This window comes from Schistocerca gregaria, chromosome 9 (assembly GCF_023897955.1).
Source record: "Schistocerca gregaria isolate iqSchGreg1 chromosome 9, iqSchGreg1.2, whole genome shotgun sequence".
NCBI lineage: Eukaryota > Metazoa > Arthropoda > Insecta > Orthoptera > Acrididae > Schistocerca > Schistocerca gregaria.
Window position 1 is genome coordinate 8,178,601 of NC_064928.1, and position 27,431 is coordinate 8,206,031.

Consider the following 27,431-nt stretch of genomic DNA (forward strand, 5'->3'; position numbering starts at 1 on the left):
AAAATATTGTTGATACTGTTCAGATTATAATGTCTGATGTTCTAAAAATAATTACAATTGGTAGAATTAGTGCAATTTCTACATCAAAAATTAAAAAGATTACTGCGATTAGGAAGAATCGTAGTGAGAATGGTATTCGTGCTGATCTTTTTGGATCAAACCCACATTCAAATGGTAATCTTTTTCTCGATCATTAATTAATTTTTTTGATAGTGTTGTTGCCAGGATTATAACAATTATTGGAATAATAAATCTAATGAAAACTCTTGTGGATAGAATTAGAATTGTTTTTCTTGATTTGTATCAAGCTTTCTGATTGGAAGTCAAATGTACTATTTATACTAGAAAAACAATTATCTACCTCATCAATAAATAGAGATATATAAGAATAATCATACTACGTCTACGAAGTGTCAGTATCATGCTGCTGCTTCAAATCCAAAGTGGTGTCTTGGTGAGAATTGATTTATTGAGTGTCGAAGTAGACATGTTGATAAAAAGATTGTTCCAATAATTACGTGTAAACCATGGAATCCTGTTGCAACAAAGAATGTTGACCCGTAAACTGCATCTGCAATGGTAAAAGGTGCTTCTCAATATTCATATGCTTGGAGTATTGTAAAGTATAGTCCTAATAACACTGTGAAGAATAATCCTTGTAGTGCTTGAGTATGATTAGATTCCATTAAACTATGAGGTGCTCATGTTACTGTTACTCCTGATGCTAAAAGAATAGCTGTATTAAGTAATGGAATTTGTATAGGGTTAAAGGGTTGAATTCCTATTGGAGGTCATAGTATTCCTAGTTCAATTGTTGGTGCTAATCTTCTTCTAAAGAATGCTCAAAAAAAGAAACGAAAAATAATACCTCTGATGCAATAAATAAAATTATTCCTCATCCTAATCCAATTGATACAAATCCTGTATGTAATCCTTGATATGTTCCTTCTCGTACTACATCTCGTCATCATTGAATTATGGTTAGTAGGGTAATTCCAAATACAATTATAAATAAGTTAATATTAAATAGGTGGAATCATTTTGCTAGTCCTGATACTAGGACTATTGCTCCAATTGCTCCTGTTAATGGTCAAGGTCTATAGTCTACTATGTGGAATGGGTGGTTTGAGTGAGTTGTTAACATAGGTTTAATATACTTCTCAAGAATATAGAGTTCTTAGAATTGAGAAAACATAGGCTTGAATTATTGCTATTGCTGATTCTAGAATTAATAGAAGTATTTGTCCAATAATTAGTAATGAGATTAAGTTTATTGCTATAGATGGTCCTGTGTTTCCTAATAAGGTTAATAATAAGTGTCCTGCAATTATTTTTGCTGCTAACCGTACTGCTAATGTACCTGGTCGAATAACATTACTAATTGTTTCAATTAGTACTATAAATGATATTAATGCGGGCGGTGTACCTTGTGGTACAAGGTGTGTAAATATATGATTAGTATGGTTAATTCATCCAAATAATATAAATCTTAGTCATATAGGTAGGGCAATTGCAAATGTTAATGCTAAATGTCTTGTTCTAGTAAAAATATAAGGGAATAATCCTATGAAATTGTTAAATAATATTATAATAAGAATTGAGATGAAAATGAATGTTGTTCCATTAAATGATTTTGGTCCAAGTAGTGTTTTAAATTCATTATGTAAGGTTAAATTTAGTTTATTTCAGATAATGTTATTTCGTGATGGTGTAAGTAAAAATAGTGATGGGATTAATAATAGTCCTAGAAATGTTCTAGTTCAATTTAATGATAAATTAAAGATGTTAGTTGATGGGTCAAATGTTGAGAATAGATTTGTTATCATTTTCAATTTAAGTTTTTTATTTCAATTGTTCCTTTTTCTGCTCTTTTAATAAGGTTAGGTTTAAATGAGAAGAAGTTTATTTGATTAAACAAGATTAATGTAGCTGAAAATATAATGAATAGTGAGAATCATATAAGAGGGGATATTTGAGGGATTTGGATATAATTTCCCCATCAGAAGTAGTCGTTAATTTACTATTACTTGGTTTAAGAGACCATTACTTACTTTCAGTCATCTGATGAATTTCAAGTTGTACAAATTTTTTTAGTTACTTTAGATTGACACTCTAATGTTATTTATTTTAACTAACTCCTTAAATTATCTTAGATAATCACTTAATAAATAAATTTACTGAAGTTCTTTCAATTACAATTGGTATAAATCTGTGGTTTGCTCCACAGATTTCTGAGCATTGTCCAAAGAATAATCCAGGTCGATTTATTGTGAATGTTCCTTGATTTAACCGACCTGGCGTTGCATCAATTTTAACCCCTAATGCAGGAACTGCTCATGAGTGTAGAACATCTGATGCTCTTGTTAATACTCGTACTTCTGTATTTATTGGTAGGATTGTTCGGTTATCTACATCTAGCAGTCGAAATCCATCATTTTCTAGGTCTTGTTCTGGTGTTATATAAGTGTCAAATTCTACGTCTATGAAGTCTGAATATTCATATCTTCAATATCATTGTCGTCCAATGGTTTTAATTGTGATTATTGCATCTACTGAATCATCAAGTAAATATAATAGTCGTAATGATGGAAGGGCAATAAAAATTAATGTAATTGCTGGTAAAGCTGTTCAGATTGTTTCAATTAAATGTCCATGAAGTATATTACGGTTAGTATAGGCAATAAATAATATATAACTTAAGGCATAACCTACAATTACTGTAATTAATAATAATACGACCATAGTATGATCATGAAAGAATGATAATTGTTCCATTAATGGTGAAGCTCCATCTTGAAGAGATAAATTTGATCATGTTGCCATTAATAAATATTTTCTAATAAAATGTCAAACCTTTATTTGTAGAGCTTAAATCTACTGCACTAATCTGCCATATTAGAATCTAGAGTTTAATGGTAATTCTGAGTAACTATGTTCTGCAGGAGGGTTATTTTGTAGTCATTCTGTTGATCTTCTTATGTTAGCTCTAAATATAATTGCTCGGTTTGTAACCATTCTTTCTCATATAATTACAATGAATATAATGATTCCTACAATAGAAATTGTAGACCCAATTCTTGATACTACGTTTCATGATGTATATGCGTCTGGGTAGTCTGAGTATCGTCGAGGTATTCCTGCTAATCCTAGGAAGTGTTGAGGAAAGAATGTTAAGTTTACTCCAATGAATATAATTGTAAATTGGATTTTTAATCATGTATTATTTATAGTTAATCCTGTAAATAGTGGATATCATTGAATGACACCTCCTATAATTGCAAATACTGCTCCTATAGATAATACATAATGAAAGTGGGCTACTACATAATATGTATCATGTAATACAATATCAAGTGATGAATTTGCTAATACTAATCCTGTTAATCCACCAATTGTAAATAGGAAAATAAATCCTAGAGCTCATAATAATGGTGGATTGAACTTGAATTTAGTTCCATATAATGTAGCTAATCATCTAAATACCTTAATTCCTGTAGGTACAGCAATAATTATTGTTGCTGATGTACAATATGCTCGTGTGTCAACATCCATTCCTACTGTAAATATATGATGTGATCATACAATAAATCCTATTAGTCCAATTGATAGTATAGCATAAATTATACCTAATGTTCCAATTGATTCAATTTTCCTCTTTCTTGACATACAATATGTGAAATAATTCCAAACCCCAGTAGAATTAAAATATAAATTTCTGGGTGTCCAAAGAATCAAAATAGATGTTGATATAGAATTGGGTCACCCCCTCCTGCAGGGTCAAAGAATGATGTATTTAAATTTCGATCTGTTAATAATATAGTAATAGCTCCTGCTAAAACTGGAAGTGAAAGAAGGAGAAGTAATGCTGTAATAGCTACTGATCATACAAATAAAGGTGTTTGATCTAAAGTTATACTTTCTGATCGTATATTAATTGCTGTTGTAATGAAATTTACTGCACCAAGAATAGATGATACACCTGCTAAGTGTAGTGAAAAAATAGCTAGATCTACAGATGCACCCCCGTGTGCAATAGCTCCTGCTAGAGGAGGGTAAACTGTTCATCCTGTACCAGCACCATTATCTACTATAGAAGATGTAAGAAGAAGGGTTAGTGAAGGTGGTAGTAATCAAAAACTTATATTATTTATTCGTGGAAATGCTATATCTGGTGCACCAATTATTAGTGGAACAAGTCAATTATCAAATCCACCAATTATAATAGGTATTACTATAAAGAAAATTATTACGAATGCGTGAGCTGTAATAATAACATTATAAATCTGGTCATCCCCAATTAGAGATCCTGGTTGACCAAGTTCAGCACGAATAAGTATTCTTATTGATGTTCCTACTATTCCTGCTCATGCTCCAAATAGAAAATATAAAGTGCCAATGTCCTTATGGTTTGTTGAGAATAATCATTTTTGCGGTAAGATGGCTGAATTTTAGGTGGTAGACTGTAAATCTACTTATGAGATGTTTTCTCTCTTATCATATTTAGGTCTTATATTCAATTATGATTCTAGACTGCAATTCTAGAGGTGTAAAATTTTACTAAGGCCTAAAAGATTATTCTTTTAATTATAACTTTGAAGGTTATTAGTTTGATTAACTTAAGTCCTTAGTATAATGAAATTAAGGTTGATGTTGAGATCAATCCTATTGTTGAAATTATTACTGTTATAGGAAGAATGATTCTTGATTTTTGGGACTTTATCTTTATAGATCACGAATTTTCTGTGTATGATATAATTAGAGCTGAGAATCTAATACGTATATAGTAGTAGAGTGTAATTGTAGTTAATACAACTATAATAGTTATAATAGTTGTTATATTGTTTTCTATTAACGATTGTATTACAATTCATTTTGGTAAGAATCCAAGGAATGGTGGTAGTCCACCTAAAGATAATAAAGATAAGAATATTATGAATTTAATTTCGGTTTTTATATTTCTGGCTGAATAAATTTGATTTATGAAAAATAAATTTATTTGCTTAAATAATAAAATTATAATTAATCTTAATAGTGAGTAAATAATGAAGTATAGTTCTCAGATGTTTTCTCTGACTGTTAATGATCTAATTATTCAATGTAGATGTCTGATTGATGAATATGCTAAAAGTTGTCGTAAGGATGTTTGATTTAAACCTCCTATTGCCCCAATAATAATTCTTAAGATAATAATTGTTCAAATAAAAGTTCTTAATTGAATACAATAGGATAAGACCATTATTGGGGCGATTTTTTGTCATGTTATAAATGTTAAACAATTATTTCATCTTGATGCTCCTATAACTTCTGGAAATCAGAAATGGAAAGGTGCAGCTCCAATCTTTAATAATAGTCTAGATCTAATTATTATTGATGGGATAAATTCTGTTTCCCATCCCATGGGATATTTTATTTGAATCAGCAAAATTGAAAATAATAATATTGTCGATGCTATTGCTTGGACAAAAAAATATTTAATTGATGATTCGTTTATTATTATATTTTTATTTCTTGTTAGGAGCGGAATAAATGAAAGTAAGTTGATCTCAAGTCCTATTCAAACCCCAAATCAGGAGTTTGATGAAATGGACAGGATCGTTCCTATCATTAATGTTGATAGGAAGAGAAGTTTTGTAGAGTTGTTCGTCATTAAAAAGGAGAGGATTGATACCTCTATAAATGGGGTATGAACCCATTAGCTTGTTTAGCTTACCGTTTACATTAAGGTGTATGATGCACGTTATTTTTTGATACTAAAGGAGGTAGTTTAATTCAATCTTATGTAATTTTAATGAAGGTAATTTTTTTTACTTTATTTACCCTATCAAGGTAACCCTTTAATCAGGCACTTCATTTATTTAATATATAATTCGAAAGTTTTTTTTGAAATTCTTTTATGTATTATTTTGTTCAATTAGAATTAATTTATCCTGCTCCTTTTCTTTTATATATATATATATATATATATATATATATATATATATATATATATATATATATATATATATATATATATATATATATATATTTAATTAAAAATAAAAGATTATAAGTTCATCTTATTATTATTAATTGATTATTATAATACATACATTTACCTAGGATTATAGCTACTTATGTTTTTAGCTTAAAATAGGTTATTATAATATAATATATATAATAATATGTAATTTAATATTTAATATTATTATAATTGGATATAAAAATAAAATTATTAATTTTAAATATAAAATATTATAATAATATTAATAATTATATTAATTATAATAATATAATTAACATAAATTATCTATAATTAGTTTATTTAACTAATATATATATAAGTTAACTTAATATAAAAAAAGAATTCATATTAATAAAATATTATATTAAATTACATAATTGTATAAAATATATTTATTATATTATTTAATCTTTCTTTATTTATTAGTGAAACGAAAGATTATATAAGAAAGAATATAATACATTTATTGCTATACTATTCCATATTAATCTTTAATTATATATAATAGAGAAGTTGTTGTGGTCATACAGGGGAGCGTTTCTTTTTTTTTTTGTTAATGTTTGTGGTTTTTTCTTTTTTTTTTCTTTAAATATTTGAATCTTTAATTTTTTCCTGATTTAATAAATTTAAAAATTTCTTATTGTTCTTTTTGCAGTAACTTGATTTAATTATCAAGTGATTTTGGATTTAGCAATTGATTTAGTATCGGCATAATTCGTGCCAGCAGCCGCGGTTATACGATTGATACAAGTGAATATTATTGGTTAAAACAGTTGTTTATACTATTAGGGTTGAAATATAAATTTGTAAGGTGAAATGTTAAAATTTATTTGTGGCCCTTTTTATGAATCTGTGAAATTTAAATAATAAACTAGGATTAGATACCCTATTATTTTAAATGTTAATTATATTTACCAGGGTACTATTAGTTAAGGTCTTTAAACCCAAAGAATTTGGCGGTATCTCATTCCATTCAGAGGAACCTACCCCATGATTGATAATACACGATTTACTCTACTTAATTTATTTGTTTGTATATCTCCGTTATCAGAGAAACTTTTTAGAGTTATAATTCTCAAGATTTATAATTATCAAATATTTCAGGTCAAGGTGCAGCTTATAGTTAAGAGGAGGTGGGTTACAATAGATTTTTGTTTATAACGGATTTGATAGTGAAATACTGTTAATGAAGGTGGATTTGATAGTAATTTAATTTATTTAATTTAACTGATATTGGCTCTGAGATGTGTACACATCGCCCGTCGCTCTCATTATTGATTATTCTATTCTATTTTAAAGTAGCTTCAATTTAGATGAGATAAGTCGTAACATAGTAGATGTACTGGAAAGTGTATCTAGGAAGAGTTTCAAGATATAACTTATTAGTAAAGTGTTTCATTTACACTGAAAATTTTTCTGTGCAAATCAGGATATCTTGATTATTTATTTTATTATATTTATTTTTTGTTTATTTAATTATTTAATATATATAATTGTATTTTATTTTTGTCTTAGTATATTTTATAGAATTGATTTTTTAAATTATAGTGTATTAGTAATGTAAGTGTTTTATGAAATATTATTTTAAATTTTTTTAAGTACATTTTATTTATTGTACCTTTTGTATCAGGGTTTATCAAAATTTTAGTATTTATTTTACTTGTCTCGATTTGGGTTGATTTATAAATAATTTATAGTTAATGTATCATAATTATTATTAATTTATTTATAGAAATGAGATGTTAATCGTTTCCCAAGATATCTAGTTTCTTAAGAAAAAATTTAATTATTTAATTTTTGAAGTAAAAATGTAAACTTATTTATTCTTTAAGGGATAAGCTTTGAAGTTAATAACCTATAATTTATTTTATAGAAATATAATAGTAAGCTTTAAACCAGCTATCTTTAAGATTACGTTTTAGTTCATTATTTTTTATTTTGATTTTATAAATATTTTAGGTTTTTTATTAAGACTATTAATTTAATTTTAAAATTTTTGTAATAATGATAGAATTAGTAAATTTATTTGTATGAAATTTTTACCTTGTGAACTTATTATAAGGAACTAGGCAAAATTGATTTCCGCCTGTTTATCAAAAACATGTCCTCTTGTTTATACATTGAGGTCTGGCCTGCTCACTGAGCATATTTTTAAAGAGCTGCGGTATTTTGACCGTGCAAAGGTAGCATAATCATTAGTCTCTTAATTAGTGGCTGGAATGAATGGCTTGACGAGAAATCAACTGCCTCTTAATAAATTTTTGAATTTAACTTTTTGAGTCAAAAGGCTTAAATTCTTCTTTAGGACGAGAAGACCCTATAGAGCTTGACATTTTACTTTTATATAGTTTTTTGTTTGTCTTTCTATATTTAATGATGATGTTTTGTTGGGGTGACATAAAGAATAGATAAACTCTTCATTATTATATCATTTATTTATGTTTGTTATTTTGATCCATAATTTATGATCATAAGATTAAGTTACCTTAGGGATAACAGCGTAATTGTTTTTGAGAGCTCATATCGACAAAGCAGATTGCGACCTCGATGTTGGATTAAGAAAAATTTTGGGTGCAGGAGCCCAATGATAAGGTCTGTTCGACCTTTAAATTCTTACTTGATCTGAGTTCAGACCGGCGTGAGCCAGGTCGGTTTCTATCCTAAGATTATTAATCCATATTAGTACGAAAGGACCATATGGTTAAAATATTTTTTGTTATATTGATTAATATTAATTTATTTACTATTTTGACAGATTAATGTGTTGAATTTAGAATTCATTTATGTAGATTTTTTTCTACAAATAGTATTGATACTTTATGATTAATTTATATTTATTTTGAATTTTCTTTTATTGGTTATTTGTGTTTTAATTAGTGTTGCATTTTTAACTTTATTAGAGCATAAGGTTTTAGGTTATATTCAGATTCGAAAGGGTCCAAATAAGGTAGGTTTTGTTGGAATTCCTCAGCCATTTAGAGATGCTATTAAGTTAATTTGTAAGGAGCAGCCAATTCCTATTATATCTAATTACCTACTTTATTATTTTCCCCTGCTTTTAATTTAATGATTTCTTTAGCCGTTTGAGTAATTTTTCCTTATTTAACTTATATGTGTTCTTTTTCTAATGGATTTTTATTTTTTTTATGTTGTACTAGATTAGGTGTTTATACTGTTATAATTGCTGGTTGATCTTCTAATTCAAATTATTCATTATTAGGTTCTCTTCGTTCTGTTGCTCAAACAATTTCTTATGAAGTTAGTTTAGCTTTAATTTAATTGTCTTTAATTATTTTAATTGGTAGTTTTAATATGTTTGATTTTATAAACTATCAGCTTTATTGTTGATTTATTATTATTTCTTTTCCTTTAGCTTTAGCTTGTTTTGCTTCTTGTTTAGCTGAAACTAATCGTACTCCTTTTGATTTTGCTGAAGGGGAATCTGAGTTAGTTTCAGGATTTAATATTGAGTATGGTGCGGGTGGTTTTACTTTAATTTTTTTAGCTGAATATACTAGAATTGTCTTCATAAGAATATTATTGGCTTTAATTTTTTTAGGTGGTGATTTTTATTCTTTTATATTTTTTATTAAGCTTGCTATTATATCTTTTGGTTTTATTTGGGTTCGTGGAACATTACCACGGTTTCGTTATGATAAATTAATGTACTTAGCTTGAAAAAGTTTTTTACCTTTATCTTTGAATTTTTTTATTTTCTTTGTTGGTTTAAAGATTTTATTTATCTCATTTGTTTAGTGAAATTTTTTGAGAAAAGTTAATAGAAGAGTTAAACTTTTAATTTTATGTTTTCAAAACATATGCTTTTCCTAAGCTAATTAACTTTATTCCTTAATTAATTTATCTCATGCGTTTGCGACATGGACATTAATTAAGAAATATGTAAAGTAGATAATTGTTAAGATTTGACCTGTTATAATATAAGGTTCTTCAACAGGTCGTTTACCAATTCACGTTAGTAGGCATACAACAACTACTATAATTCAGAATAAAATGTGATTAATAGGGTAAAATTGAATGCCTCGGAATGGTGTTTTATTATAAAATGGTAAAATTATTAAGATTCTAATTGATAAAAATAACGCAATAACATCTCCTAATTTATTAGGGATAGATCGTAGAATTGCATATGCAAATAGGAAATATCACTCTGGTTGAATGTGAACTGGTGTTACTAATGGGTTGGCAGGTACAAAGTTATCTGGATCTCCTAATAGGTAAGGATTGATTAAAGATAGTATAATTAATAATGATGTTATTATTACAAATGTAATAGAATCCTTAAAGGTAAAGTATGGATGGAATGGAATTTTTTCAATATCTCCATTTAGTCCAAGAGGATTATTAGATCCTGTTTGGTGAAGAAAAAATAAATGAATTGCTGCTATAGCAGCAATAATAAATGGTAATACAAAATGGAATGTGAAGAATCGATTTAATGTTGCATTATCAACAGCGAATCCTCCTCATACTCATTGGACTAAATCTGTTCCTAAGTATGGGATTGCTGATAATAAATTAGTAATTACTGTTGCACCTCAAAAAGATATTTGGCCTCAGGGTAAGACATATCCTATAAATGCAGTTGCTATAACTAAAAATAAAATCACTGTACCAATTATTCAGGTATGTATATATATATATATATATAAGATCCGTAGTAAATTCCCCGTCATACATGTAAGTAAATACAAATAAAAAATATAGATGCTCCATTTGCATGTAAGGTTCGGATAATTCAACCATTATTTACGTCTCGGCAGATGTGTACTACACTACTGAATGCTATTTCAATATTTGATGTATAATGTATAGCTAAAAATAGTCCAGTTACGATTTGAATTACCAAACATAACCCTAATAGGGATCCAAAATTTCATCAAAATAAAATATTTGTTGGGGCAGGTAAGTCAATTAAAGAAATTATTAATAATTTTAATTAAAAGAGGTCTTAATCGTAAGGGTTTATTCATTAGTAATTATCTTATTTTACGAATAGGTCCCTGATTACTATTAGTGATTTTAACAACTGCTAGTAGTGCTAAAAATAAATAAATTATTATTATTATTGTAATAATGAATGTTGGTCTGTTATATAATTTTTCTAAAGATATTGTGATTTCTTGATAATTGATTGAATTATCAATATTTATAGTTTTGGTGTTTTTGAAAAAGTCTATAAATATAGATATATCTAGAATAATTAATATTGATATGATAAATACTCACATTATTAATGTAATAATTATAGTAATTGATTTAGGCTGAAATATTTCGTTTGATGCAATTCTTGTAATGTAAATAAATAATACTAGTATACCACCAAGAAATGTTAAAAATAAAATATATGATAATCAATATCTTTCTATTATTGTTCCTGTTATTAATCCAACTAGGAAGGTTTGAAGGATAATAAAAAGCATTATTGATATTGGGTGTCTTAATTTAATAAAATTAATATTTATTACATTTGATAATGATATAATTATTATTTTGATCATTTCAGGGGTTAGTTTATTTAAAATATCGGTTTTGGGGACCGATGATGGAAGCTTTTCCACCTCTGAAGTTTTAAAAGTGGGGGCTGGACTTATTTCCGGTTTACAAGACCGGCGTTTTTTTTAAACTATTAAAACTAATGTTTATATTCTCTATTTTTACTTCTTTATTGATTTACTTTGCTGGTGTTTATGTTTTTTCTTCTAAATGTAAACATTTATTAATGGTTCTTTTGAGATTAGAATATATTGTTCTTTCTTTATTTATATTAGTTTTTGTTTTTCTTATTGAGTTTGATTATGATTATTTTTTTCCTGTTATTTTTTTAGTTTTTTCTGGTTGTGAGGGTGCTTTAGGTCTTTCTATTGTAGTTTCAATAATTCGTTCTTATGGTAATGATTTTTTTAATTCTTTTGGTTTATCTTTATGTTAAAGTATTTATTTATAACTATTTTTTTGATCCCTCTTTGTTTATTAAATAATTGTTGATGGTTGGTTCATTCTTTAATGTTTCTGTCGAGTTTTGTGTTTATAATTTGTGTTTATTCATATGCTGATTTGAATATAATTAGATATTATTTTGGTATTGATTATTTTTCTTTTAGTTTAATTTTGCTTAGTTTTTGGATTTGTTCTTTAATAATCACTGCTAGAGTTTCAGTTTATTTAAGTTCATATCATTCTAATTTTTTTGTTTTTATGGTTTTGATTTTAATAATTATGCTTTACTGTTCATTTGCTAGATTAAGTCTTCTTTCTTTTTATATTTTTTTTTAGGCTAGATTAGTTCCTACTTTACTTTTAATTTTGGGTTGGGGTTATCAACCTGAGCGTTTGCAGGCTGGTGTTTATTTAATTTTTTATACTTTGGTTGCTAGATTACCTTTATTATTAGTTTTATGTAAAGTTTATGATTTTTCTAATACTTTATATTTTCCTTTATTAGTTGATTTTGGTTCTTATTATTTTACGTTTTATGTATTTATAATTTTGGCTTTTCTAGTTAAGATACCTATGTTTTTGGTTCATTTATGACTTCCTAAGGCTCATGTAGAGGCCCCTATTTCAGGTAGAATGATTCTTTCTGGTGTTTTATTAAAGTTAGGTGGTTATGGTATTTTTCGTGTTATAAAGGTTATTTCTTATTTGGGTTTAAAGTTTAATTATTTTTGATTATCTTTGGGTTTATCTGGGGGTGTTATTGTAAGATTTATTTGTTTTCGTCAGGTTGATTTAAAGTCTTTAATTGCATATTCTTCTGTTGCTCATATAAGAATGGTTATTGGTGGATTGATGACTATGAATTGATGAGGTTGTGTAGGTTCTCTTTCTCTAATGGTTGGTCATGGTTTATGTTCTTCTGGTTTATTTTGTTTATCTAATATTATTTATGAACGTTTAGGTAGACGAAGATTATTAATTAACAAGGGTATAATTAATTTGATGCGAGGATTGCCTTAATGATGATTTCTTTTAAGATCATCAAATATGGCTGCTCCTCCTTCTTTAAATTTGGTAGGTGAAATTAGATTATTAAATAGAATTATATCTTGATCTTCTTTTAGATTCTTTGCTTTTATTTTTTTATCTTTTTTTAGAGCTGTTTATACTTTGTATATATATTCTTATTCTCAGCATGGAAATTATTATTCTGGTGTTTATACTTGTTCTCTTGGTTATTTTCGTGAATATCATCTTTTACTTTTACATTGATTGCCTTTAAATATTCTCTGTTTAAAGGGTGAATATTTCTTTGTTTAGTATGCTTAAGTATTTTAATTAAAAATATTGTTTTGTGGAATCAATGATATGAAGTTTTTCATCTTAGGCCGTGAATTTATTTTCTATTTGTTCTTTGAGTTTTTTTCTTTGTTTTTTTCGAGAACTATAATTTTTATTTTAGGTATTTATTATTTAATAATTGATTATAGAGTTTTTGTTGAGTGAGAGCTTTTCAATTTAAATGGTTCTATAGTTGTTATAACTTTAATTTTTGATTGAATATCTCTTATTTTTATATCTTTTGTTATATATATTTCTTCTTTGGTTATTTATTATAGAGAGGATTATATATCTGGTGAAAAGAATATAAATCGTTTTATTATTATTGTTTTAATATTTATTCTTTCTATAGGTTTTTTAATTATTAGTCCTAATTTAATTAGAATTTTAATAGGTTGAGATGGTTTAGGTTTAGTTTCTTATTGTTTAGTTATTTATTATTAAAATGTAAAATCTTATAGTGCTGGTATATTAACTGCACTTTCTATTCGTATTGGTGATGTTGCTATTTTAATTTCTATTGCATGAATGTTAAAGTTTGGTGGTTGAAATTATATTTATTATTATGATTTTATTTCTAATTCTTTTGAAATAAAGCTCATTACTATATAAATTGTTTTAGCAGCTATAACTAAGAGAGCTCAGATTCCTTTCTCTTCATGACTTCCTGCTGCTATAGCAGCTCCTACTCCTGTTTCTGCTTTAGTTCATTCTTCTACTCTTGTTACTGCTGGTGTTTATTTATTAATTCGTTTTAGACCAATATTAGATACTTATAATTGTGGTTGATTTTTACTTTTAATTGGTTGTATATCTATATTTATGGCTGGATTGGGCGCTAATTTTGAATTTGATTTGAAGAAGATTATTGCTCTTTCTACTTTAAGACAACTTGGTTTAATAATAAGAATTTTGGCTATGGGTTATCCAAAGCTTGCATTTTTTCATTTATTGGCTCATGCTTTATTTAAGGCATTAATATTTATATGTGCAGGTTCAATAATTCATAATTTGAAGGATTCTCAGGATATTCGTTTTATAGGATCAATTGTTAATTTCATACCTTTAACTTGAGTTTGTTTTAATGTTTCTAGTTTATCTTTGTGTGGAATACCTCTTTTAGCGGGATTTTATTCAAAGGATTTTATTCTTGAGATGGTTTGTTTAAGATGAATTAATTGTTTAATTTTTTTTCTTTATTTTTTTTCTACTGGTTTAACTGCTTCTTATTCTTTTCGTTTGTTTTATTATTCAATATCTGGTGATAATAATTTTTATTCTAGATTTTCTTTTGATGATAAGGGTTATTATATTTCATTTGGAATAATTGGTGTATTGTTTGTTGCTGTTTTTGGTGGTAGTCTTTTATCTTGATTAATTTTTCCTATTCCTCATGTGATTGCTTTACCTTATTATTTAAAGTTTTTAACTATTACAGTTGTTATTTTAGGTGCTTATTTAGGTTATCTTATTTCTAATTTTGATTTTTCTCATAATTTATTTTCTTTAAGTATACTTTCTTTTGTCAGATTTGCTGGTTCTATATGATTTATACCTTTTCTTTCAACTATGTTTATTAGATATATTCCTTTAAAAATAGGTTATTATTCATCTAAGTCATTTGATTGTGGTTGGGGTGAATTACTTGGTGGTCAAGGTTTATATAGATTATTTATTTATTTAATTGGTTATATTCAAGGTTGATATGATTCTAATTTCAAGATTTATCTTTTAACTTTTATTTTTTGAATATTTATTTTGGTAATATTATTTTTCGTTTACTTAAATTGCTTATAATTAGAGCGTGACACTGAAGATGTTAAGGAAGTATTTTTACTTTTAGGTATTTATAAATATAGATATTTTATTTTTACAGTGAAAATGTAATGTTTTATTTAAACTATATAAATTTTAGAAATGTTAACGGAGTTTAACCGCTAATATAAAAAGTTAGCAGCTTTCATATTGGCTTTACATTTCCTTAATTGGAACTATTATAGTTCAATTATATTATTAACAGTAATACGCCTCTTTTTGGCTTCAATTAATAAGAATAGGGGTAGTATATACCAATCTTCCAGGTCGAAACTGACTGCAATATTTCGCTTCTTATTCTATTTAAGGTTGATTGATATTATCAATACTTTTTGAATGCAACCCAAATGTTATGTTTAACTACAACCCTTTATTCTGCTCATTGTAATGCTCCTTGATTTCATTCATGGTATAGTCCACCTAGTAGAACTAGAATAAAAAATATTGTTGATACTGTTCAGATTATAATGTCTGATGTTTTAAAAATAATTACAATTGGTAGAATTAGTGCAATTTCTACATCAAAAATTAAAAAGATTACTGCGATTAGGAAGAATCGTAGTGAGAATGGTATTCGTGCTGATCTTTTTGGATCAAACCCACATTCAAATGGTGATCTTTTTTCTCGATCATTAATTAATTTTTTTGATAGTGTTGTTGCCAGATTTATAACAATTACTGGAATAATAAATCTAATGAAAACTCTTGTGGATAGAATTAGAATTGTTTTTCTTGATTTATATCAAGCTTTCTGATTGGAAGTCAAATGTACTATTTATACTAGAAAAACAATTATCTACCTCATCAATAAATAGAGATATATAAGAATAATCATACTACGTCTACGAAGTGTTAGTATCATGCTGCTGCTTCAAATCCAAAGTGGTGTCTTGGTGAGAATTGATTTATTGAGTGTCGAAGTAGACATGTTGATAAAAAGATTGTTCCAATAATTACGTGTAAACCATGGAATCCTGTTGCAACAAAGAATGTTGACCCATAAACTGCATCTGCAATGGTAAAAGGTGCTTCTCAATATTCATATGCTTGGAGTATTGTAAAGTATAGTCCTAATAACACTGTGAAGAATAATGCTTGTAGTGCTTGAGTATGATTAGATTCCATTAAACTATGATGTGCTCATGTTACTGTTACTCCTGATGCTAAAAGAATAGCTGTAGTAAGTAATGGAATTTGTATAGGGTTAAAGGGTTGAATTCCTATTGGAGGTCATAGTATTCCTAGTTCAATTGTTGGTGCTAATCTTTTTCTAAAGAATGCTCAAAAAAAAAGAAACGAAAAATAATACCTCTGATGCAATAAATAAAATTATTCCTCATCGTAATCCAATTGATACAAATCCTGTATGTAATCCTTGATATGTTCCTTCATGTGCTACATCTCGTCATCATTGAATTATGGTTAGTAGGGTAATTCCAAATACAATTATAAATAAGTTAATATTAAATAGGTGGAATCATTTTGCTAGTCCTGATACTAGGACTATTGCTCCAATTGCTCCTGTTAATGGTCAAGGTCTATAGTCTACTAAGTGGAATGGGTGGTTTGAGTGAGTTGTTAACATAGGTTTAATATACTTCTCTAGAATATAGAGTTCTTAGAATTGAGAAAACATAGGCTTGAATTATTGCTACTGCTGATTCTAGAATTAATAGAAGTATTTGTCCAATAATTAGTAATGAGATTAAGTTTATTGCTATAGATGGTCCTGTGTTTCCTAATAAGGTTAATAATAAGTGTCCTGCAATTATATTTGCTGCTAACCGTACTGCTAATGTACCTGGTTGAATAACATTACTAATTGTTTCAATTAGTACTATAAATGATATTAATGCGGGCGGTGTACCTTGTGGTACAAGGTGTGTAAATATATGATTAGTATGGTTAATTCATCCAAATAATATAAATCTTAGTCATATAGGTAGGGCAATTGCAAATGTTAATGCTAAATGTCTTGTTCTAGTAAAAATATAAGGGAATAATCCTATGAAATTGTTAAATAATATTATAATAAGAATTGAGATGAAAATGAATGTTGTTCCATTAAATGATTTTGGTCCAAGTAGTGTTTTAAATTCATTATGTAAGGTTAAATTTAGTTTATTTCAGATAATGTTAATTCGTGATGGTGTAAGTAAAAATAGTGATGGGATTAATAATAGTCCTAGAAATGTTCTTGTTCATTTTAATGATAAATTAAAGATGTTAGTTGATGGGTCAAATGTTGAGAATAGATTTGTTATCATTTTCAATTTAAGTTTTTTATTTCAATTGTTCCTTTTTCTGCTCTTTTAATAAGGTTAGGTTTAAATGAGAAGAAGTTTATTTGATTAAACAAGATTAATGTAGCTGAAAATATAATGAATAGTGAGAATCATATAAGAGGGGATATTTGAGGGATTTGGATATAATTTCCCCATCTTAAGTAGTCGTTAATTTACTATTATTTGGTTTAAGATACCATTACTTACTTTCAGTCATCTGATGAATTTCAAGGTGTACTAATTTTTTTAGTTACTTTAGATTGACACTCTAATGTTATTTATTTTAACTAACTCCTTAAATTATCTTAGATAATCACTTAATAAATAAATTTACTGAAGTTCTTTCAATTACAATTGGTATAAATCTGTGGTTTGCTCCACAGATTTCTGAGCATTGTCCAAAGAATAATCCAGGTCGATTTATTGTGAATGTTCCTTGATTTAACCGACCTGGCGTTGCATCAATTTTAACCCCTAATGCAGGAACTGCTCATGAGTGTAGAACATCTGATGCTCTTGTTAATACTCGTATTTCTGTATTTATTGGTAGGATTGTTCGGTTATCTACATCTAGCAGTCGAAATCCATCATTTTCTAGGTCTTGTTCTGGTGTTATATAAGTGTCAAATTCTACATCTATGAAGTCTGAATATTCATATCTTCAATATCATTGTCGTCCAATGGTTTTAATTGTGATTATTGCATCTACTGAATCATCAAGTAAATATAATAGTCGTAATGATGGAAGGGCAATAAAAATTAATGTAATTGCTGGTAAAGCTGTTCAGATTGTTTCAATTAAATGTCCATGAAGTATATTACGGTTAGTATAGGCAATAAATAATATATAACTTAAGGCATAACCTACAATTACTGTAATTAATAGTAATACGACCATAGTATGATCATGAAAGAATGATAATTGTTCCATTAATGGTGAAGCTCCATCTTGAAGAGATAAATTTGATCATGTTGCCATTAATAAATATTTTCTAATAAAAGGTCAAACCTTTATTTGTAGAGCTTAAATCTACTGCACTAATCTGCCATATTAGAATCTAGAGATTAATGGTAATTCTGAGTAACTATGTTCTGCAGGAGGGTTATTTTGTAGTCATTCTGTTGATCTTCTTATGTTAGCTCTAAATATAATTGCTCGGTTTGTAACCATTCTTTCTCATATAATTACAATGAATATAATGATTCCTACAATAGAAATTGTAGACCCAATTCTTGATACTACGTTTCATGATGTATATGCGTCTGGGTAGTCTGAGTATCATCGAGGTATTCCTGCTAATCCTAGGAAGTGTTGAGGGAAGAATGTTAAGTTTACTCCAATGAATATAATTGTAAATTGGATTTTTAATCATGTATTATTTATAGTTAATCCTGTAAATAGTGGATATCATTGAATGACACCTCCTATAATTGCAAATACTGCTCCTATAGTAATACATAATGAAAGTGGGCTACTACATAATATGTATCATGTAATACAATATCAAGTGATGAATTTGCTAATACTAATCCTGTTAATCCGCCAATTGTAAATAGGAAAATAAATCCTAGAGCTCATAATAATGGTGGATTGAACTTGAATTTCGTTCCATATAATGTAGCTAATCATCTAAATACCTTAATTCCTGTAGGTACAGCAATAATTATTGTTGCTGATGTAAAATCTGCTCGTGTGTCAACATCCATTCCCACTGTAAATATATGATGTGCTCATACAATAAATCCTATTAGTCCAATTGATAGTATAGCATAAATTATACCTAATGTTCCAAATGATTCAATTTTTCCTCTTTCTTGACATACAATATGTGAAATAATTCCGAACCCCGGTAGAATTAAAATATAAACTTCTGGGTGTCCAAAGGATCAAAATAGATGTTGATATAGAATTGGGTCACCCCCTCCTGCTGGGTCAAAGAATGATGTATTTAAATTTCGATCTGTTAATAATATAGTAATAGCTCCTGCTAAAACTGGAAGTGAAAGAAGGAGAAGTAATGCTGTAATAGCTACTGATCATACAAATAAAGGTGTTTGATCTAAAGTTATACTTTCTGATCGTATATTAATTGCTGTTGTAATGAAATTTACTGCACCAAGAATAGATGATACACCTGCTAAGTGTAGTGAAAAAATAGCTAGATCTACAGATGCACCCCCATGTGCAATAGCTCCTGCTAGAGGAGGGTAAACTGTTCATCCTGTACCAGCACCATTATCTACTATAGAAGATGTAAGAAGAAGGGTTAGTGAAGGTGGTAGTAATCAAAAACTTATATTATTTATTCGTGGAAATGCTATATCTGGTGCACCAATTATTAGTGGAACAAGTCAATTACCAAATCCACCAATTATAATAGGTATTACTATAAAGAAAATTATTACGAATGCGTGAGCTGTAATAATAACATTATAAATCTGGTCTTCCCCAATTAGAGATCCTGGTTGACCAAGTTCAGCACGAATAAGTATTCTTATTGATGTTCCTACTATTCCTGCTCATGCTCCAAATAGAAAATATAAAGTGCCAATGTCCTTATGGTTTGTTGAGAATAATCATTTTTGCGGTAAGATGGCTGAATTTTAGGTGGTAGACTGTAAATCTACTTATGAGATGTTTTCTCTCTTATCATATTTAGGTCTTATATTCAATTATGATTCTAGACTGCAATTCTAGAGGTGTAAAATTTTACTAAGGCCTAAAAGATTATTCTTTTAATTATAACTTTGAAGGTTATTAGTTTGATTAACTTAAGTCCTTAGTATAATGAAATTAAGGTTGATGTTGAGATCAATCCTATTGTTGAAATTATTACTGTTATAGGAAGAATGATTCTTGATTTTTGGGACTTTATCTTTATAGATCACGAATTTTCTGTGTATGATATAATTAGAGCTGAGAATCTAATACGTATATAGTAGTAGAGTGTAATTGTAGTTAATACAACTATAATAGTTATAATAGTTGTTATATTGTTTTCTATTAACGATTGTATTACAATTCATTTTGGTAAGAATCCAAGGAATGGTGGTAGTCCACCTAAAGATAATAAAGATAAGAATATTATGAATTTAATTTCGGTTTTTATATTTCTGGCTGAATAAATTTGATTTATGAAAAATAAATTTATTTGCTTTATACGTTTTAAAAATAAAGGTTTGACCTTTTATTCGAAAATATTTATTAATGGCAACATGATCAAATTTATCACTTCAAGATGGAGCTTCACCATTAATGGAACAATTATCATTCTTTCATGATCATACTATGGTCGTATTATTATTAATTACAGTAATTGTAGGTTATGCCTTAAGTTATATATTATTTATTGCCTATACTAACCGTAATATAATTCATGGACATTTAATTGAAACAATCTGAACAGCTTTACCAGCAATTACATTAATTTTTATTGCCCTTCCATCATAACGACTATTATATTTACTTGATGATTCAGTAGATGCAATAATCACAATTAAAACCATTGGACGACAATGATATTGAAGATATGAATATTCAGACTTCATAGATGTAGAATTTGACACTTATATAACACCAGAACAAGACCTAGAAAATGATGGATTTCGACTGCTAGATGTAGATAACCGAACAATCCTACCAATAAATACAGAAATACGAGTATTAACAAGAGCATCAGATGTTCTACACTCATGAGCAGTTCCTGCATTATGGGTTAAAATTGATGCAACGCCAGGTCGGTTAAATCAAGGAACATTCACAATAAATCGACCTGGATTATTCTTTGGACAATGCTCAGAAATCTGTGGAGCAAACCACAGATTTATACCAATTTTAATTGAAAGAACTTCAGTAAATTTATTTATTAAGTGATTATCTAAGATAATTTAAGGAGTTAGTTAAAATAAATAACATTAGAGTGTCAATCTAAAGTAACTAAAAAAATTAGTACACCTTGAAATTCATCAGATGACTGAAAGTAAGTAATGGTCTCTTAAACCAAATAATAGTAAATTAACGACTACTTCTGATGGGGAAATTATATCCAAATCCCTCAAATATCCCCTCTTATATGATTCTCACTATTCATTATATTTTCAGCTACATTAATCTTGTTTAATCAAATAAACTTCTTCTCATTTAAACCTAACCTTATTAAAAGAGCAGAAAAAGGAACAATTGAAATAAAAAACTTAAATTGAAAATGATAACAAATCTATTCTCAACATTTGACCCATCAACTAACATCTTTAATTTATCATTAAATTGAACTAGAACATTTCTAGGACTATTATTAATCCCATCACTATTTTGACTTACACCATCACGAATTAACATTATCTGAAATAAACTAAATTTAACCTTACATAATGAATTTAAAACACTACTTGGACCAAAATCATTTAATGGAACAACATTCATTTTCATCACAATTCTTATTATAATATTATTTAACAATTTCATAGGATTATTCCCTTATATTTTTACTAGAACAAGACATTTAGCATTAACATTTGCAATTGCCCTACCTATATGACTAAGATTTATATTATTTGGATGAATTAACCATACTAATCATATATTTACACACCTTGTACCACAAGGTACACCGCCCGCATTAATATCATATATAGTACTAATTGAAACAATTAGTAATGTTATTCGACCAGGTACATTAGCAGTACGGTTAGCAGCAAATATAATTGCAGGACACTTATTATTAACCTTATTAGGAAACACAGGACCATCTATAGCAATAAACTTAATCTCATTACTAATTATTGGACAAATACTTCTATTAATTCTAGAATCAGCAGTAGCAATAATTCAAGCCTATGTTTTCTCAATTCTAAGAACTTTATATTCTAGAGAAGTATATTAAACCTATGTTAACAACTCACTCAAACCACCTATTCCACTTAGTAGACTATAGACCTTGACCATTAACAGGAGCAATTGGAGCAATAGTCCTAGTATCAGGACTAGCAAAATGATTCCACCTATTTAATATTAACTTATTTATAATTGGATTTGGAATTACCCTACTAACCATAATTCAATGATGACGAGATGTAGTACGAGAAGGAACATATCAAGGATTACATACAGGATTTGTATCAATTGGATTACGATGAGGAATAATTTTATTTATTGCATCAGAGGTATTATTTTTCGTTTCTTTTTTTTTGAGCATTCTTAAGAAGAAGATTAGCACCAACAATTGAACTAGGAATACTATGACCTCCAATAGGAATTCAACCCTTTAACCCTATACAAATTCCATTACTTACTACAGCTATTCTTTTAGCATCAGGAGTAACAGTAACATGAGCACATCATAGTTTAATGGAATCTAATCATACTCAAGCACTACAAGCATTATTCTTCACAGTGTTATTAGGACTATACTTTACAATACTCCAAGCATATGAATATTGAGAAGCACCTTTTACCATTGCAGATGCAGTTTATGGGTCAACATTCTTTGTTGCAACAGGATTCCATGGTTTACACGTAATTATTGGAACAATCTTTTTATCAACATGTCTACTTCGACACTCAATAAATCAATTCTCACCAAGACACCACTTTGGATTTGAAGCAGCAGCATGATACTGACACTTCGTAGACGTTGTATGATTATTCTTAAATATCTCTATTTATTGATGAGGTAGATAATTGTTTTTCTAGTATAAATAGTACATTTGACTTCCAATCAGAAAGCTTGATGTAAATCAAGAAAAACAATTCTAATTCTATCCACAAGAGTTTTCATTAGATTTATTATTCCAGTAATTGTTATAATCCTGGCAACAACACTATCAAAAAAATTAATTAATGATCGAGAAAAAAGATCACCATTTGAATGTGGGTTTGATCCAAAAAGATCAGCACGAATACCATTCTCACTACGATTCTTCCTAATCGCAGTAATCTTTTTAATTTTTGATGTAGTAATTGCACTAATTCTACCAATTGTAATTATTTTTAAAACATCAGACATTATAATCTGAACAGTATCAACAATATTTTTTATTCTAGTTCTACTAGGTGGACTATACCATGAATGAAATCAAGGAGCATTACAATGAGCAGAATAAAGGGTTGTAGTTAAACATAACATTTGGCTTGCAACAAAAAGTATTGATAATATCAATCAACCTTAAATAGAATAAGAAGCGAAATATTGCAGTCAGTTTCGACCTGGAAGATTGGTATATACTACCCTTATTCTTATTAATTGAAGCCAAAAAGAGGCGTATTACTGTTAATAATATAATTGAACTATAATAGTTCCAATTAAGGAAATGTAAAGCCAATATGAAAGCTGCTAACTTTTTATATTAGCGGTTAAACTCCGTTAACATTTCTAAAATTTATATAGTTTAAATAAAACATTACATTTTCACTGTAAAAATAATATATCTATATTTATAAATACCTAAAAGTAAAAATACTTCCTTAACATCTTCAGTGTCACGCTCTAATTATAAGCAATTTAAGTAAACGAAAAATAATATTACCAAAATAAATATTCAAAAAATAAAAGTTAAAAGATAAATCTTGAAATTAGAATCATATCAACCTTGAATATAACCAATTAAATAAATAAATAATCTAAATAAACCTTGACCACCAAGTAATTCACCCCAACCATAATCAAATGACTTAGATAAATAATAACCTATTTTTAAAGGAATATATCTAATAAACTTAGTTGAAAGAAAAGGTATAAATCATATAGAACCAGCAAATCTGACAAAAGAAAGTATACTTAAAGAAAATAAATTATGAGAAAAATCCAAATTAGAAATAAGTTAACCTAAATAAGCACCTAAAATAACAACTGGAATAGTTAAAAACTTTAAATAATAAGGTAAAGCAATCACAGAGGAATAGGAAAAATTAATCAAGTTAAAAGACTACCACCAAAAACAGCAACAAACAATAGACCAATTATTCCAAATGAAATATAATAACCCTTATCATCAAAAGAAAATCTAGAATAAAAATTATTATCACCAGATATTGAATAATAAAACAAACGAAAAGAATAAGAAGCAGTTAAACCAGTAGAAAAAAATAAAGAAAAAAAATTAAACAATTAATTCATCTTAAACAAACCATCTCAAGAATTAAATCCTTTGAATAAAATCCCGCTAAAAAAGGTATTCCACACAAAGAAAACTAGAAACATTAAAACAAACTGAAGTTAAAGGTATGAAATTAACAATTGATCCTATAAAACGAATATCCTGAGAATCCTTCAAATTATGAATTATTGAACCTGCACATATAAATAATAATGCCTTAAATAATGCATGACCCAATAAATGAAAAAATGCAAGCTTTGGATAACCCATAGCCAAAATTCTTATTATTAAACCAAGTTGTCTTAAAGTAGAAAGAGCAATAATCTTCTTCAAATCAAATTCAAAATTAGCGCCCAATCCAGCCATAAATATAGTTATACAACCAATTAAAAGTAAAAATCAACCACAATTATAAGTATCTAATATTGGTCTAAAACGAATTAATAAATAAACACCAGCAGTAACAAGAGTAGAAGAATGAACTAAAGCAGAAACAGGAGTAGGAGCTGCTATAGCAGCAGGAAGTCATGAAGAGAAAGGAATCTGAGCTCTCTTAGTTATAGCTGCTAAAACAATTAATATAGTAATGAGCTTTATTTCAAAAGAATTAGAAATAAAATCATAATAATAAATATAATTTCAACCACCAAAATTTAACATTCATGCAATACAAATTAAAATAGCAACATCACCAATACGATTAGAAAGTGCAGTTAATATACCTGCACTATAAGATTTTACATTTTGATAACAAATAACTAAACAATAAGAAACTAAACCTAAACCATCTCAACCTAATAAAATTCTAATTAAATTAGGACTAATAATTAAAAAACCTATAGAAAGAATAAATATTAAAACAATAATAATAAAACAATTTATATTCTTTTCACCAGATATATAATCCTCTCTATAATAAATAACCAAAGAAGAAATATATATAACAAAAGGTATAAAAATAAGAGATATTAAATCCAAAATTAAAGTTATAACAACTATAGAACCATTTAAATAGAAAAGCTCTGACTCAACAAAAACTCTATAATCAATTATTAAATAATAAATACCTAAAATAAAAATTATAGTTCTCGAAAAAAACAAAGAAAAAAAACTCAAAGAACAAATAGAAAATAAATTCACGGCCTAAGATGAAAAACTTCATATCATTGATTCCACAAAACAATATTTTTAATTAAAATACTTAAGCAAACTAAACAAAGAAATATTCACCCTTTAAACAGAGAATATTTAAAGGCAATCAATGTAAAAGTAAAAGATGATATTCACGAAAATAACCAAGAGGACAAGTATAAACACCAGAATAATAATTTCCATGCTGAGAATAAGAATATATATACAAAGTATAAACAGCTCTAAAAAAAGATAAAAAAATCAAAGCAAAGAATCTAAAAGAAGATCAAGATATAATTCTATTTAATAATCTAATTTCACCTACCAAATTTAAAGAAGGAGGAGCAGCCATATTTGATGATCTTAAAAGAAATCATCATAAAGCCATTCTTGGCATCAAATTAATTATACCCTTGTTAATTAATAATCTTCGTCTACCTAAACGTTCATAAATAATATTAGATAAACAAAATAAACCAGAAGAACATAAACCATGACCAACCATTAGAGAAAGAGAACCTACACAACCTCATCAATTCATAGTCATCAATCCACCAATAACCATTCTTATATGAGCAACAGAAGAATATGCAATTAAAGACTTTAAATCAACCTGACGAAAACAAATAAATCTTACAATAACACCCCCAGATAAACCCAAAGATAATCAAAAATAATTAAACTTTAAACTCAAATAAGAAATAACCTTTATAACACAAAAAATTCCATAACCACCTAACTTTAATAAAACACCAGCAAGAATCATTCTACCTGAAATAGGGGCCTCTACATGAGCCATAGGAAGTCATAAATGAACCAAAAACATAGGTATCTTAACTAAAAAAGCCAAAATTATAAATACATAAAACATAAAATAATAAGAACCAAAATCAACTTATAAAGGAAAATATAAAGTATTAGAAAAATCATTAACCTCAAATAAAACTAATAATAAAGGTAATCTAGCAACCAAAGTATAAAAAATTAAATAAACACCAGCCTGCAAACGCTCAGGTTGATAACCCCAACCCAAAATTAAAAGTAAAGTAGGAACTAATCTAGCCTCAAAAAAAATATAAAAAGAAAGAAGACTTAATCTAGCAAATGAACAGTAAAGCATTATTATTAAAATCAAAAAAATTAGAATGATATGAACTTAAATAAACTGAACCTCTAGCAGTGATTATTAAAGAACAAATCCAAAAACTAAGCAAAATTAAACTAAAAGAAAAATAATCAATACCAAAATAATATCTAATTATATTCAAATCAGCATATGAATAAACACAAATTATAAACACAAAACTCAACAGAAACATTAAAGAATGAACCAACCATCAACAATTATTTAATAAACAAAGAGGGATCAAAAAAATAGTTATAAATAAATACTTTAACATAAAGATAAACCAAAAGAATTTAAAAAATCATTACCATGAGAACGAATTATTGAAACTACAATAGAAAGACCTAAAGCACCCTCACAAACAGAAAAAACTAAAAAAATAACAGGAAAAAAATAATCATAATCAAACTCAATAAGAAACACAATAACTAATATAAATAGAGAAAGAACAACAATATTCTAATCTCAAAAGGACCATTAATAAATGTTTACGTTTAGAAGAAAAAACATAAACACCAGCAAAATAAATCAATAAAGAAGTAAAAATAGAGAATATAAACATTAGTTTTAATAGTTTAAAAAAAACGCCGGTCTTGTAAACCGGAAATAAGTCCAGCCCCCACTTTTAAAACTTCAGAGGTGGAAAAGCTTCCATCATCGGCCCCCAAAACCGATATTT

At 27.5% G+C, this 27,431-nt stretch overlaps 2 long non-coding RNA genes across 2 annotated transcripts; both read right to left on the reverse strand.

Annotated features, from left to right (window-relative positions):
• Positions 1-351: 351 nt before the first annotated feature.
• LOC126292174 (uncharacterized) lies at positions 352-23,061 on the reverse strand. The gene is made up of 2 exons (XR_007552027.1): positions 21,674-23,061; positions 352-1,857 (listed from the first exon to the last, which is right to left on the reverse strand). It is a non-coding gene; the product is annotated as an uncharacterized LOC126292174 (long non-coding RNA).
• Positions 2,901-20,552, reverse strand: LOC126292173 (uncharacterized). The gene is made up of 2 exons (XR_007552026.1): positions 19,182-20,552; positions 2,901-3,626 (listed from the first exon to the last, which is right to left on the reverse strand). It is a non-coding gene; the product is annotated as an uncharacterized LOC126292173 (long non-coding RNA).
• Positions 23,062-27,431: the final 4,370 nt, after the last annotated feature.